The sequence below is a fragment of the Bufo bufo genome, chromosome 8 (genome assembly GCF_905171765.1).
Source record: "Bufo bufo chromosome 8, aBufBuf1.1, whole genome shotgun sequence".
Classification (NCBI taxonomy): Eukaryota; Metazoa; Chordata; class Amphibia; order Anura; family Bufonidae; genus Bufo; species Bufo bufo.
The window spans coordinates 4,445,630-4,459,549 of NC_053396.1; the positions used below are offsets into that span (position 1 = coordinate 4,445,630).

Here is a 13,920-nt window from a genome sequence, read left to right on the forward strand (position 1 = left end):
GGGCACAGTGTAGAGGTATACTGTATATTGTGGGGCACAGTGTGGCGGTATACTGTATATTGTGTGGCGGTATACTGTATGGCGGTATATTGTGTGGCACAGTGTGGAGGTATACTGTATATTGTGTGGCACAGTGTGGAGGTATACTGTATATTGTGTGGCACAGTGTGGAGGTATACTGTATATTGTGTGGCACAGTGTAGAGGTATACTGTATATTGTGTGGCGGTATACTGTATATTGTGTGGCGGTATACTGTATATTGTGTGGCGGTATACTGTATATTGTGTGGCGGTATATTGTGTGGCACAGTGTGGAGGTATACTGTATATTGTGTGGCACAGTGTAGAGGTATATTGTGTGGCGGTATACTGTATATTGTGTGGCGGTATACTGTATATTGTGTGGCGGTATATTGTGTGGCACAGTGTGGAGGTATACTGTATATTGTGTGGCACAGTGTGGAGGTATACTGTATATTGTGTGGCACAGTGTGGAGGTATACTGTATATTGTGGGGCACAGTGTGGCGGTATACTGTATATTGTGTGGCGGTATACTGTATATTGTGTGGCGGTATACTGTATATTGTGTGGCGGTATATTGTGTGGCACAGTGTGGAGGTATACTGTATATTGTGTGGCACAGTGTGGAGGTATACTGTATATTGTGTGGCACAGTGTGGAGGTATACTGTGTATTGTGTGGCACAGTGTGGAGGTATATTGTGTGGCACAGTGTAGAGGTATACTGTATATTGTGTGGCGGTATACTGTATATTGTGTGGCGGTATACTGTATATTGTGTGGCGGTATACTGTATATTGTGTGGCACAGTGTGGAGGTATACTGTATATAGTGTGGCACAGTGTAGAGGTATACTGTATATTGTGGGGCACAGTGTAGAGGTATATTGTGGGGCACAGTGTGGCGGTATACTGTATATTGTGTGGCGGTATACTGTATATTGTGTGGCGGTATATTGTGTGGCACAGTGTGGAGGTATACTGTATATTGTGTGGCACAGTGTGGAGGTATACTGTATATTGTGTGGCACAGTGTAGAGGTATACTGTATATTGTGTGGCGGTATACTGTATATTGTGTGGCGGTATACTGTATATTGTGGGCCACAGTGTAGAGGTATACTGTATATTGTGTGGCACCGTGTAGCGGTATACTGTATATTGTGTGGCACCGTGTAGCGGTATACTGTATTGTGTGGCACAGTGTAGCGGTATACTGTATATTGTGTGGCCCAGTGTAGAGGTATACTGTATATTGTGTGGCACAGTGTAGCGGTATACTGTATATTGTGTGGCACAGTGTAGCGGTATATTGTGGGGCACAGTGTAGAGGTATACTGTATATTGTGTGGCGGTATACTGTATATTGTGTGGCGGTATACTGTATATAGTGTGGCACAGTGTAGAGGTATACTGTATATTGTGGGGCACAGTGTAGAGGTATACTGTATATTGTGGGGCACAGTGTGGCGGTATACTGTATATTGTGTGGCGGTATACTGTATATTGTGTGGCGGTATACTGTATATTGTGTGGCACAGTGTGGAGGTATACTGTATATTGTGGGGCACAGTGTAGAGGTATACTGTATATTGTGGGGCACAGTGTAGCGGTATACTGTATATTGTGTGGCGGTATACTGTATATTGTGTGGCGGTATATTGTGTGGCGGTATACTGTATATTGTGGGGCACAGTGTAGAGGTATATTGTGTGGCCCAGTGTAGAGGTATATTGTGTGGCGGTATACTGTATATTGTGGGGCACAGTGTAGAGGTATACTGTATATTGTGTGGCGGTATACTGTATATTGTGTGGCGGTATATTGTGTGGCGGTATACTGTATATTGTGGGGCACAGTGTAGAGGTATACTGTATATTGTGTGGCGGTATACTGTACAGTGTAGAGGTATAATACGTATGAAGCAGGTGAGGCTAGGCGGCACTGCCTTTACCGAAATAGCCTTAAGTGATAGGAAACCGCTACTGTGGTTGACGCTCCGTAGCGTGGTGCTCAGCGAAGTAGAGGTTAGATAAATGATTCATAATCTGGAGAGAAGTAATAAAGAAGATCGCGACACTCACCGGAGGAGATACGATGTTGCTACTTTATTCAAATGCTTCATGAGAAGTAGTGCATATGGAATCCAGGGGCGGACACACTGTGGCAAGCGGCAACGGCCGTTTCGCGCGGAGGATCACGCTTCTTCTGGCCGCTATGCACGTCATTGCGCAGACCTGCGCTTTATAGGGGCGGACTCAGAGCGGCCGGCACCATCAGCCACAGCTGTGCGCCCATGGATCTATGACGTGAATTAAAAACATGGGACCAGCATGGACAGGTACAAACAGGGGGAAGGTATTCATGAAATCCATTTCGTATAGCGATGCCTATTAAGTATAGGCGCACAGTGGCAAACTCATGTACATATAGCAAAAAGGACCAATTGTAGCAGTGCACATTCCTATGCAATTATTAATGCCGCAATCTATCAAGGGATTACATAGGAGACAAGTTCATACATAGTGTGAGTGAGGGAAACTAGGTGTAACTATTCGTCCCCTAAGATGAATGCATCCCGTTTACAAAAACACGGACATGTCATTTTTATCATTTAACCCTGCCGCTCCCATCGCTCCAGTTTGCATAATCCACCTTGCCTCCCTCTGCAGGAGTAGGCAGTGCCGATCACCCCCCCCCTGGGGATAGGTCGGACATGTTCCACCCCCGCAAAGGATAGACAACACGGATAAGCATCGTGGGCGGTGCGGATATGGTCAATAAGACGTGGGCTGCCTCTCCCCGACTGTATAGAACCGACATGTTCACGGATGCGTTCAAATAGGGGGCGAATCGTTTTACCTATGTAAAGGCGTTTACAAGGGCAAAAGACCACATACACCACATGAGATGTGCGACAGTTGATAAAATCACGTACAACGTGTTTTATTCCCCCAATCCGTAAATCCTTACTACAGACATTGAGTGCGCAGAACGAGCAATGGCCACATTTGTAATTCCCTCTGGGTTTCTTAAGCCAGGTCTGGTCTGGGGGCGTATTCAATACGCTTCGGACCAGCTTATCCTTAATTGTAGGGCACCTTCTAAATGTGACCAGAGGTCGTTCATTGGCAAGGCTGCTGAGAGAGGGGTCCCCCTTCAATAAGTCCCAATTTTGGTTGATGGTCTGCCTAATTATATCTGCGGCAGGACTGTATTGAAAGGAAAAAGCGAAGCGCAAGGGTGTGGCATCCTTTTTTTCTCTCCATGAGCAAAGCATTACGGTCCAGTTTTGAAGCCCTATGTAGGGCCGCTGAGACACTTCTCGATGGATAACCCCTATCCAGAAGCCTATCACCAAGTTCCCTGGCCTGTCTGTGGAAACCCGCATCGGTATCATTTATCCTACGTAAACGGACAAACAGCCCGTTTGACCGATGGCGGGTGAAAACTGGTCTGGTGGAGGAGCGAGCTGGTCGCCGTGGGCTTACGATAGCCACTAGTGTGCACAACTCCCTCTTTCACAGTAACATGCACGTCCAGAAAATCAAGAGATCCACCACCAAAGTTGATGGTGAACTTCATATTCATCCGGTTACGTGCATTGAGGTGATCGAACGCGTTACAGGACGCCTCGCTCCCCGACCAGACCAGAAAAACGTCGTCCACATATCTTAAAAACAAGTGAATATGCCGTAGGAAGGGGTTATCCACCGAGAAGATATCTCTTCAAATACCGCCAGGTACAGGTTAGCAAATGTGCACGAGACAGGTGTGCCCGTTGCGGTACCACGGACCATGAAACTGAAAAACATCATTAGTAAGGACAAAGTCTAATGCTTCATGGATGAAGTTTTTGAGCGCCACATCCTTGTCGCTTCTGTTAAGGACTTGGCTAATTGCCCAAAGTCATAAATCATGGGGGATTCTAGTGTATAAGCTTTCGACGTCCAAGGACACCAGGTTAAACCCGCTCTGCCACTCAAGGGACCTGAGTGCCCGGAGAAAGTCACCTGTGTCCTTTAGGTACGTCGGGTGTAGAGGTATATTGTGTGGCACAGTGTAGCGGTATATTGTGTGGCACAGTGTAGCGGTATACTGTATATTGTGGGGCACAGTGTAGCGGTATACTGTATATTGTGGGGCACAGTGTAGCGGTATACTGTATATTGTGGGGCACAGTGTAGCGGTATACTGTATATTGTGGGGCACAGTGTAGCGGTATACTGTATATTGTGGGGCACAGTGTAGCGGTATACTGTATATTGTGGGGCACAGTGTAGCGGTATACTGTATATTGTGGGGCACAGTGTAGCGGTATATTGTGGGGCACAGTGTTTGCTATATGTGCATAACATAAACATATTTCACATGAAAACTTAGTTACTTGGCTTGACCCTTGGGGATCTCTGACACCACTTCCACACTTTGGAAGTGGTGCCAGTAATAAGCCCCCCCATCACGTGCCAGTAATAAGAGCCCCACAATAAGCCAGTAATGAGCCCCCCCATCACGTGCCAGTAATAAGCCCCCCCATCACGTGCCAGTAATAAGAGCCCCACAATAAGCCAGTAATGAGCCCCCCCATCACGTGCCAGTAATGAGCCCCCCATCACGTGCCAGTAATGAGCCCCCCCATCACGTGCCAGTAATGAGCCCCCCCCATCACGTGCCAGTAATGAGCCCCCCCATCACGTGCCAGTAATGAGCCCCCCCCATCACGTGCCAGTAATGAGCCCCCCCATCACGTGCCAGTAATGAGCCCCCCCATCACGTGCCAGTAATGAGCCCCCCCATCACGTGCCAGTAATGAGCCCCCCCATCACGTGCCAGTAATGAGCCCCCCCATCACGTGCCAGTAATGAGCCCCCCCATCACGTGCCAGTAATGAGCCCCCCCATCACGTGCCAGTAATGAGCCCCCCCATCACGTGCCAGTAATGAGCCCCCCCATCACGTGCCAGTAATGAGCCCCCCCATCACGTGCCAGTAATGAGCCCCCCCATCACGTGCCAGTAATGAGCCCCCCCCCATCACGTGCCAGTAATGAGCCCCCCCCCATCACGTGCCAGTAATGAGCCCCCCCCCATCACGTGCCAGTAATGAGCCCCCCCCCATCACGTGCCAGTAATGAGCCCCCCCCCACCACGTGCCAGTAATGAGCCCCCCCCCATCACGTGCCAGTAATGAGCCCCCCCCCCATCACGTGCCAGTAATGAGCCCCCCCCCATCACGTGCCAGTAATGAGCCCCCCCCCATCACGTGCCAGTAATGAGCCCCCCCCCATCACGTGCCAGTAATGAGCCCCCCCCCATCACGTGCCAGTAATGAGCCCCCCCCCATCACGTGCCAGTAATGAGCCCCCCCCCATCACGTGCCAGTAATGAGCCCCCCCCCATCACGTGCCAGTAATGAGCCCCCCCCCATCACGTGCCAGTAATGAGCCCCCCCCCATCACGTGCCAGTAATGAGCCCCCCCCCATCACGTGCCAGTAATGAGCCCCCCCCCATCACGTGCCAGTAATGAGCCCCCCCCCATCACGTGCCAGTAATGAGCCCCCCCCCATCACGTGCCAGTAATGAGCCCCCCCCCATCACGTGCCAGTAATGAGCCCCCCCCCATCACGTGCCAGTAATGAGCCCCCCCCCATCACGTGCCAGTAATGAGCCCCCCCCCACCACGTGCCAGTAATGAGCCCCCCCCCATCACGTGCCAGTAATGAGCCCCCCCCCATCACGTGCCAGTAATGAGCCCCCCCCCCATCACGTGCCAGTAATGAGCCCCCCCCCATCACGTGCCAGTAATGAGCCCCCCCCCATCACGTGCCAGTAATGAGCCCCCCCCCATCACGTGCCAGTAATGAGCCCCCCCCCCCCACGTGCCAGTAATGAGCCCCCCCCCCCATCACGTGCCAGTAATGAGCCCCCCCCCCATCACGTGCCAGTAATGAGCCCCCCCCCCATCACGTGCCAGTAATGAGCCCCCCCCCATCACGTGCCAGTAATGAGCCCCCCCCCATCACGTGCCAGTAATGAGCCCCCCCCCATCACGTGCCAGTAATGAGCCCCCCCCCATCACGTGCCAGTAATGAGCCCCCCCCCATCACGTGCCAGTAATGAGCCCCCCCCCATCACGTGCCAGTAATGAGCCCCCCCCCCATCACGTGCCAGTAATGAGCCCCCCCCCATCACGTGCCAGTAATGAGCCCCCCCCCATCACGTGCCAGTAATGAGCCCCCCCCCATCACGTGCCAGTAATGCGCCCCCCCCCACCCCGTGCCAGTAATGAGCCCCCCCCACCCCGTGCCAGTAATGAGCCCCCCCCCCATCACGTGCCAGTAATGAGCCCCCCCCATCACGTGCCAGTAATGAGCCCCCCCCCATCACGTGCCAGTAATGAGCCCCCCCCCATCACGTGCCAGTAATGAGCCCCCCCCCATCACGTGCCAGTAATGAGCCCCCCCCATCACGTGCCAGTAAAACTATTGTAAAATAATAATATAAACACTTATACTTACCTCTGTCAGTGATGCGATGCAGGCCTCTACCGGCCTGTGTCCCGTGCTGTATGGCTCAGGCGGCGCGATGACGTCATCGCGCCGACTGCGCTGGCCTCTGATAGGCTGCCGGCCTAGTGCCTGTAGCCTATCAGAGGAAGGGGAAGGGACACGCCTCTCCCTCCCCTGCCGCAGCACAGCACAGGCAGATTACTATGGAGATGAGCGCAATGGAAGCGCTCGTCTCCCTGTGCCCGACTGCAGCGGCTCAGTTGGGGGGGCACAGCGTGATGCCACTGGTAGTAGTTGAGCCACAGGGTAATGCTTGGTCAAAGTTATACTGTGATCGCTTAAATTCAGAAGACAAATAGGCCCTCTGCCTTGAGATACAGTCACTAGGCTCCTCGCAGCTCGGACTAAAGGATGGTCTTCTAGAGTGATGGGTTCTACCAGGGCCTGGTAGTCTTGGCCTTGGATCCCAAGAGCAGCTCGGCACCAAAGGAGTGTTTCAGTATTTGGTTTAAGGATTACTGGTTGTTACCTCGGATGTGGGCACAGCAAATCTCTCCTTTCTCATTGACAAATTTCTGTTGCGCACTTAACACACGGATAGTCTGTTGTATCGCCTTTTTGGAGGCAGGTGCGGCGGTAGGCATAGATTCGTGCAACGCTTCAAGCATTTCAACATAACAATTCCTAAGGACGTTCATGCCTAGGACTACCGGAGGGTTGTTGTCCTCCCTGACCTGTACAACAATGATACCTTGTTGGGGTAATGTAGTTCCTCCTACTAGGAGAGTTGGCTCCCAGTAACCATGCACTGGCACGGGTTTGCCGTTGCTGGCTATAAGACTCAGCCAGGATTCTGGTGGTTGTCTCAACTGGTTCTGATCCCAGTATCTTTTAAATGCCGACTGTTGAATAGTTGTGACTTGAGAACCGGTGTCTAATAAAGCAACAAAGAGAACCCCATTTATTAGAAGAACCACTTCTGCACGAGATCCTACATATCTAGGCATCCAGAGGGGGTCTTTTGGACCTACTGGTTCAACTCCCGAGGGATGGTCCTCGACCTCGAGGGTTGACCTTTTAACTGCCAGCACATCATTTCGGTATGGCCTATCTTGTGACAGTATGTGTAAGTGGGTCGTCTCCGAGCACTGGAGCGGTCAGGAGGACGTCCTCCCGAATTTCTGGGATATGTCTCTTTATAATCCGGAGGGAAGAGTCTCCTGGATACCAGCGTCTCATCCTCCAGCAGCAAGGGCTTTTCCCACTCTTCTAGTTTTTTGCACACTTTCTCCAGACTTTTGGTCAGAAAGTTGACTTGCGCTGTCAAGGCGGCAACTGCATCAGGAGCCGGGGCTGGAGTTGCTTGACTGGCTATGGAACAACATTTTGGAGATACAACTGGCGTATCCATAGGTATTTCGCCAGGCCTAGTAGGCTTTGATGGTGTGTTTGTCCCCACAATACTGATGGCTAACTCTTTGAAGTCTAGGAAAGTGGAACTTGGATGCTAAACCGCTAACATCATTAAATGACTTTTTAAGGCTTCTGTGCTAACACCTTCAATAAATTGCTCTCGCGTATCTTTGGGCGTGCGTACGCACGTCACGCTCTCCTCTTGCGCGCAGCTCCTCCTTCCAGTGTGTCTGACTGACAGAAGAGGCGGCACACAATTGTGCATACAGGGCCGGCCATCCCGGATTACTACGATGAAGGTATAGTGGGCCGTTTTGCAGAGTTATGGCGCCAAAAATCAGAGGGCGGCCATTTTAGGTTCAAGGTTGACGTCAATTCAATCGCAGCAAGATTTTCTCAATTTTAACTGTGTGATTTCAAGCAGTTTAAACAGTTCTTTAGCCCAATAAAAACAGTCAAACAATTGGGGCTCATTCACATAAGGCACAGAGGATATTGATCCTGTTCGTGACGCCAGTTATGTAACGTGCCAGTCCGCAGGGGTAGAACACGTGAGGTGCACGGTGGGCCGGAATGTACACACAGTTCATCGGTTACTCACGGTTTAGCAGACGCCTCCCTGGGCCGGCGGTCCAGTGAAGGGGAGAACAGCACTGGATTCTCGGGGGCACACTCTGTTACAGGGGACACCGGCCAGGTGGTGATCGAGGTGCCCTTGATGGTGGATGGGTGCTGAGTGCTTGTGCGGCTGGGCCCCTGGTTTAAGTAATGTCGTGACGCCAGCACCTTGGTGGTGAAAAATGTTGAGAGTCGTAGTGATGTGGAGATAGAAGAATGAGGCAGGTTTAAATCCAACGGTGACCTTTACTATAACCAGGCTCTTGAGAGCAGTTTACATCCAGCAATAAAACGGTCTCTGATACAGATGCAGGTTGGATGTGAGGAATCCCAGTAACAGGCGGTGCTGGTGATACTGTGTCAGGCTAGGGCGGTAAGTTATGGACTCGCTGATATCCAGTTCCTTATTCTGGTTCTGTTTGATGGTGAGGCTGCCCGAAGCGAGTAAGTCGTTCACCTTGAATCCAAAGGCCCTTGAAGCCTGAATAAATGGCTGTTGTCCTTTTGGGTTTATCTCCACTCCGTTTCTCTTGAATTGCCTTGCATCTAACACGTCCTCAGCTTCGCTCTCACTCCTTCACTCCCCAACTAGACCTGAACTGCACTATTTATACTGTGGTGCTACCCCCATCTAGTGGTGGATGTATGCAGTGCACCGGACAGCCTGGTAAAAAGGAATATCACAGGATGACACAATACAGCATGATATTACAGATGATAACAAAAAGCTTTTGCAGTTCCCACATAAGCCAGTGGGACGCTGCACAGTTTCCTTAGAGGTAATGTGATTTGGAATATTCAATTTTTTGCTCAGTTCCAGTCTATATAGCAATATACACAAAAAAACTAACATTTTGGTGTTTACGCCTCTCCTTTCTAATATGCTAATTTCCAAATTCCACTGTCACTCCATACCACAACAATGAACATGATTTGAATAGAAGAGCCACTTACCTGCACTAGTACTGTGATATCTTCAATTTGATGTTCATGCAGGAAGCTCTATTTTGGAAGGACCTTTAAAAAAAGAGAATGTAAGAATAAATCTACCAGGTTATGAGCAGCACAGTATCCCAACAGTGACCCCTCAGAACTTACCTTTGTAGCACTCTCTTACCTCTGCCCCAGGCGCTTCCATCCGGCCTGGTGGGAACGGAAGTGGAGAACGAACAACTGCAAAAGGGGACGGACGGTGTGACAGAACCGCGCACAAAATGTCTCCTGCGGAGGGAAGGAAGACCTTGCTAAGTGCTGCTAACCCAACACTGGCTAGGACGTCTGACGATTGACGACTAACTTATACATCTTCTTGTATATAGTGATAAGGGCCATGCTGGTATAACCTGGGCATCTCCTGTATATAATTATATATGTACAGCTGGTATAACCTGGGTATCTCCTGTATATAATTATATATGTACAGTACAGACCAAAAGTTTGGACACACCTTCTCATTCAAAGAGTTATTATTATTTTCATGACTATGAAGGCATCAAAACTATGAATTAAGACAAGTGGAATTATATACATAACAAACAAGTGTGAAACAACTGAAAATATGTCATATTCTAGGTTCTTCAAAGTAGCCACCTTTTTGCTTTGATTACTGCTTTGCACACTCTTGGCATTCTCTTGATGAGCTTCAAGAGGTAGCCCCCTGAAATGGTCTTCCAACAGTCTTAAAGGAGTTCCCAGAGATGCTTAGCACTTGTTGGCCCTTTTGCCTTCACTCTGCCGTCCAGCTCACCCCAAACCATCTCCATTGGGTTCAGGTCCGGTGACTGTGGAGGCCAGGTCATCTGGCGCAGCACCCCATCACTCTCCTTCATGGTCAAATAGCCCTTACTTTCAAAGTTTTCCCAATTTTTCGGCTGACTGACTGACCTTCATTTCTTAAAGTAATGATGGCCACTCGTTTTTCTTTACTTAGCTGCTTTTTTCTTGCCATAATACAAATTCTAACAGTTTATTCAGTAGGACTATCAGCTGTGTATCCACCTGACTTCTCCTCAACGCAACTGATGGTCCCAACCCCATTTATAAGGCATGAAATCCCACTTATTAAACCTGACAGGGCACACCTGTGAAGTGAAGACCATTTCAGGGGACTACGTCTTGAAGCTCATCAAGAGAATGCCAAGAGTGTGCAAAGCAGTAATCAAAGCAAAAGGTGGCTACTTTGAAGAACCTAGAATATGACATATTTTCAGTTGTTTCACACTTGTTTGTTATGTATATAATTCCACATGTGTTAATTCATAGTTTTGATGCCTTCAGTGTGAATCTACAATTTTCATAGTCATGAAAATAAAAAACTCTTTGAATGAGAAGGTGTGTCCAAACTTTTGGTCTGTACTGTACAGCTGGTATAAGTTATACATCTTCTTGTATACAGTGATACGGACCATGCTGCTATAACCTGGGTATCTCCTGCATATAATTATATATGTACAGCTGGTATAACCTGGGCATCTCCTGTATATAGTTATATATGTTTCCCCCCCATTTTCCTTGGCTGAGAACAGCAACATTGCCAATGAAAAACCTGAAGGGAGAGCTCTTCCAGAGAGACTCACTCACTCTCGCCTCTAAGATGGCGCCGCCAACCAGCATTCCCTTCAGGTTTGCATTGGCGAGTCTGCTGTGATAAAACCTCCCATAGAGCACATGCTGTGTTCATGGCTTTCCTAGGTAACGCTCCTCCTGCTGTCCACATGCAGGACTTATCACTATCGGGCTCGGCCGGAGAGACTCGCTTCCCTCACTCTAAGCTATAGGATTAAAAATAACTAAGATTGTTTTGTGTTCTCCAGTGATGCCCACCACTGACAGTCTGGTGCCACTCTTGTCCCCGCTGTTCTCCACTTCTTGTCACGAGTTGAAATACCAGTAGAGACCAGTTCGGCAGTCACCAATCTCAGTGACCGTTTCCTGGGATTTTACTCATTGTTATCTAATTGTAGCCAGTAAGAGAGATTAACTCACTCTTGCCTGAGCCTCTGGCCTGGCTCTAAGATGGCGCCGCCGCCACTACCGCGCCCTGCTGCGCAGTCCTACTCTTCCTGCAAAAAGAAGGAGGAGGCAGCAGTAGCGCGGCAATATGTGGCAGGCGGCGCACCGCTGCGCTTAGCCGCAAAGGATTACGAGGAGGACGTCGGCGTGAGAGGCGCGCTGTGGCTGAGCGGGGATTATAAAGTTGTGAGCGGGGCCACAATAATTGCTGAGTGGCTGCCCACCCGCGCAGCTTAGAGGGAACACTGCTCACAGGATTACACCTTTATACAAGCACAGACACAGCCCAAGGCAGACAAATCCCTCTCCTAATGTGAAGAATCCAGTGTAGCCTCGTCTCTCTAATAAGAGGTGACACATACGATCTGTGCAGACTATACACATGACTGAACCCGTATACTGGCCGTCCTGACACCACAAATCTACCTCGTCTGGATATCACAGGGCAGAGTCAGATGTGAAAAGTACAAAGACAATTCTATATAATTATAATACTGCTCCTATGTACAAGAATATAACTACTATAATACTGCTCCTATGTACAAGAATATAACTACTATAATACTGCTCCTATGTACAAGAATATAACTACTATAATACTGCTCCTATGTACAAGAATATAACTACTATAATACTGCTCCTATGTACAAGAATATAACTACTATAATACTGCCTCCTATGTACAAGAATATAACTACTATAATACTGCCTCCTATGTACAAGAATATAACTACTATAATACTGCCTCCTATGTACAAGAATATAACTACTATAATACTGCCTCCTATGTACAAGAATATAACTACTATAATACTGCCTCCTATGTACAAGAATATAACTACTATAATACTGCTCCTATGTACAAGAATATAACTACTATAATACTGCTCCTATGTACTAGAATATAACTACTATAATACTGCTCCCATGTACTAGAATATAACTACTATAATACTGCCTCCTATGTACAAGAATATAACTACTATAATACTGCTTCCTATGTACAAGAATATAACTACTATAATACTGCCTCCTATGTACAAGAATATAACTACTATAATACTGCCTCCTATGTACTAGAATATAACTACTATAATACTGCTCCCATGTACAAGAATATAACTACTATAATACTGCTCCTATGTACTAGAATATAACTACTATAATACTGCCTCCTATGTACTAGAATATAACTACTATAATACTGCTCCCATGTACAAGAATATAACTACTATAATACTGCTCCTATGTACTAGAATATAACTACTATAATACTGCCTCCTATGTACAAGAATATAACTACTATAATACTGCTTCCTATGTACAAGAATATAACTACTATAATACTGCTCCTATGTACAAGAATATAACTACTATAATACTGCCCCTATGTACAGGAATATAACTACTATAATACTGCCTCCTATGTAGAAGAATACGTGCTGTTTCGGTCAGAGCTGTAGTTTCAGGCATATGATCACTGGACTGTATGGCTGTACCTGTGTGGCCCCTTGCGTCCTGTGGATCGGGGGTCCTGGGGCTTCATTTAGTATGATAGTGTAGCATTGTGGCGTCTCTTCTCTCTCCGGTTTTCTTTCTGATGTATCATCTGGTAATATTATTAGTCATTGTTGCCATTTCTGGTGAATGTTTCGGAAGCTCCGCCCCCTGCACTGTTCATTATAAAGTGTCACATGATTAGAGCTTTTCTTCCTCCAAACCATGTGATTTGTGCTTTTGGCGAGTTTTTTTAGAAACCCCTTTGGCGGCCATCTCACAACAGATAAAACTGAGGAACTGCTATGAAACCGCCGCTGATCTCCTCACCGCCACCTGGTCCTGGAGAGCAGCGGTGACAGCCATGTTTCTCTGTTCACAGGTGGTCAGGATATCTGTCCGGGATCAGCGACAGACACTGAATCATCTCCCATCATAACGACCTAGGTAAATGAAGGCGGTGGAGCACCAGAGGATCCTGCGGGGCCCGGGCTCTGACACCATAGGGGCCCCAGAGGTCCAGGAGAACAATATCACTTGGAGTCAATAACTTGCAACCAGAGTCTTTCTTTGAATCAAAATCTTTATTATTGATGATATGGGGGTTGGGCCCCTAAAATAATTCCCTCTGGTAATCTGATGGGCCCAAAGAACCCCAGTCGGACAATAGAGGGATAGATATGAGATACAGTTTCATGCTATATACTCAGTGTTGGGGTAACCGGGGGGTGTGGACGGGTCTTGTTTCCCCCCCTCCCCTGCTGTGATTTCTCTCTGGTCTGTGCAGCCAGCGCCCCCTTGTGTCCACATTTTCATAAACCATCACATTAGTTTTTCCTTCTGTCTCTGCA

The 13,920-nt window shown here is 48.3% G+C and overlaps 1 protein-coding gene across 1 annotated transcript in view; it reads left to right on the forward strand.

Annotated features, from left to right (window-relative positions):
* Positions 1–13,920, forward strand: part of ASS1 (argininosuccinate synthase 1) — a 78,552-nt gene that overhangs the window by 15,073 nt on the left and 49,559 nt on the right. Inside the window, exon 2 of the mRNA XM_040404863.1 lies at positions 13,452–13,516. The gene's annotated coding sequence lies outside the window, so the exon portion shown is untranslated. The remainder of the gene's footprint in view (positions 1–13,451; positions 13,517–13,920) is intronic.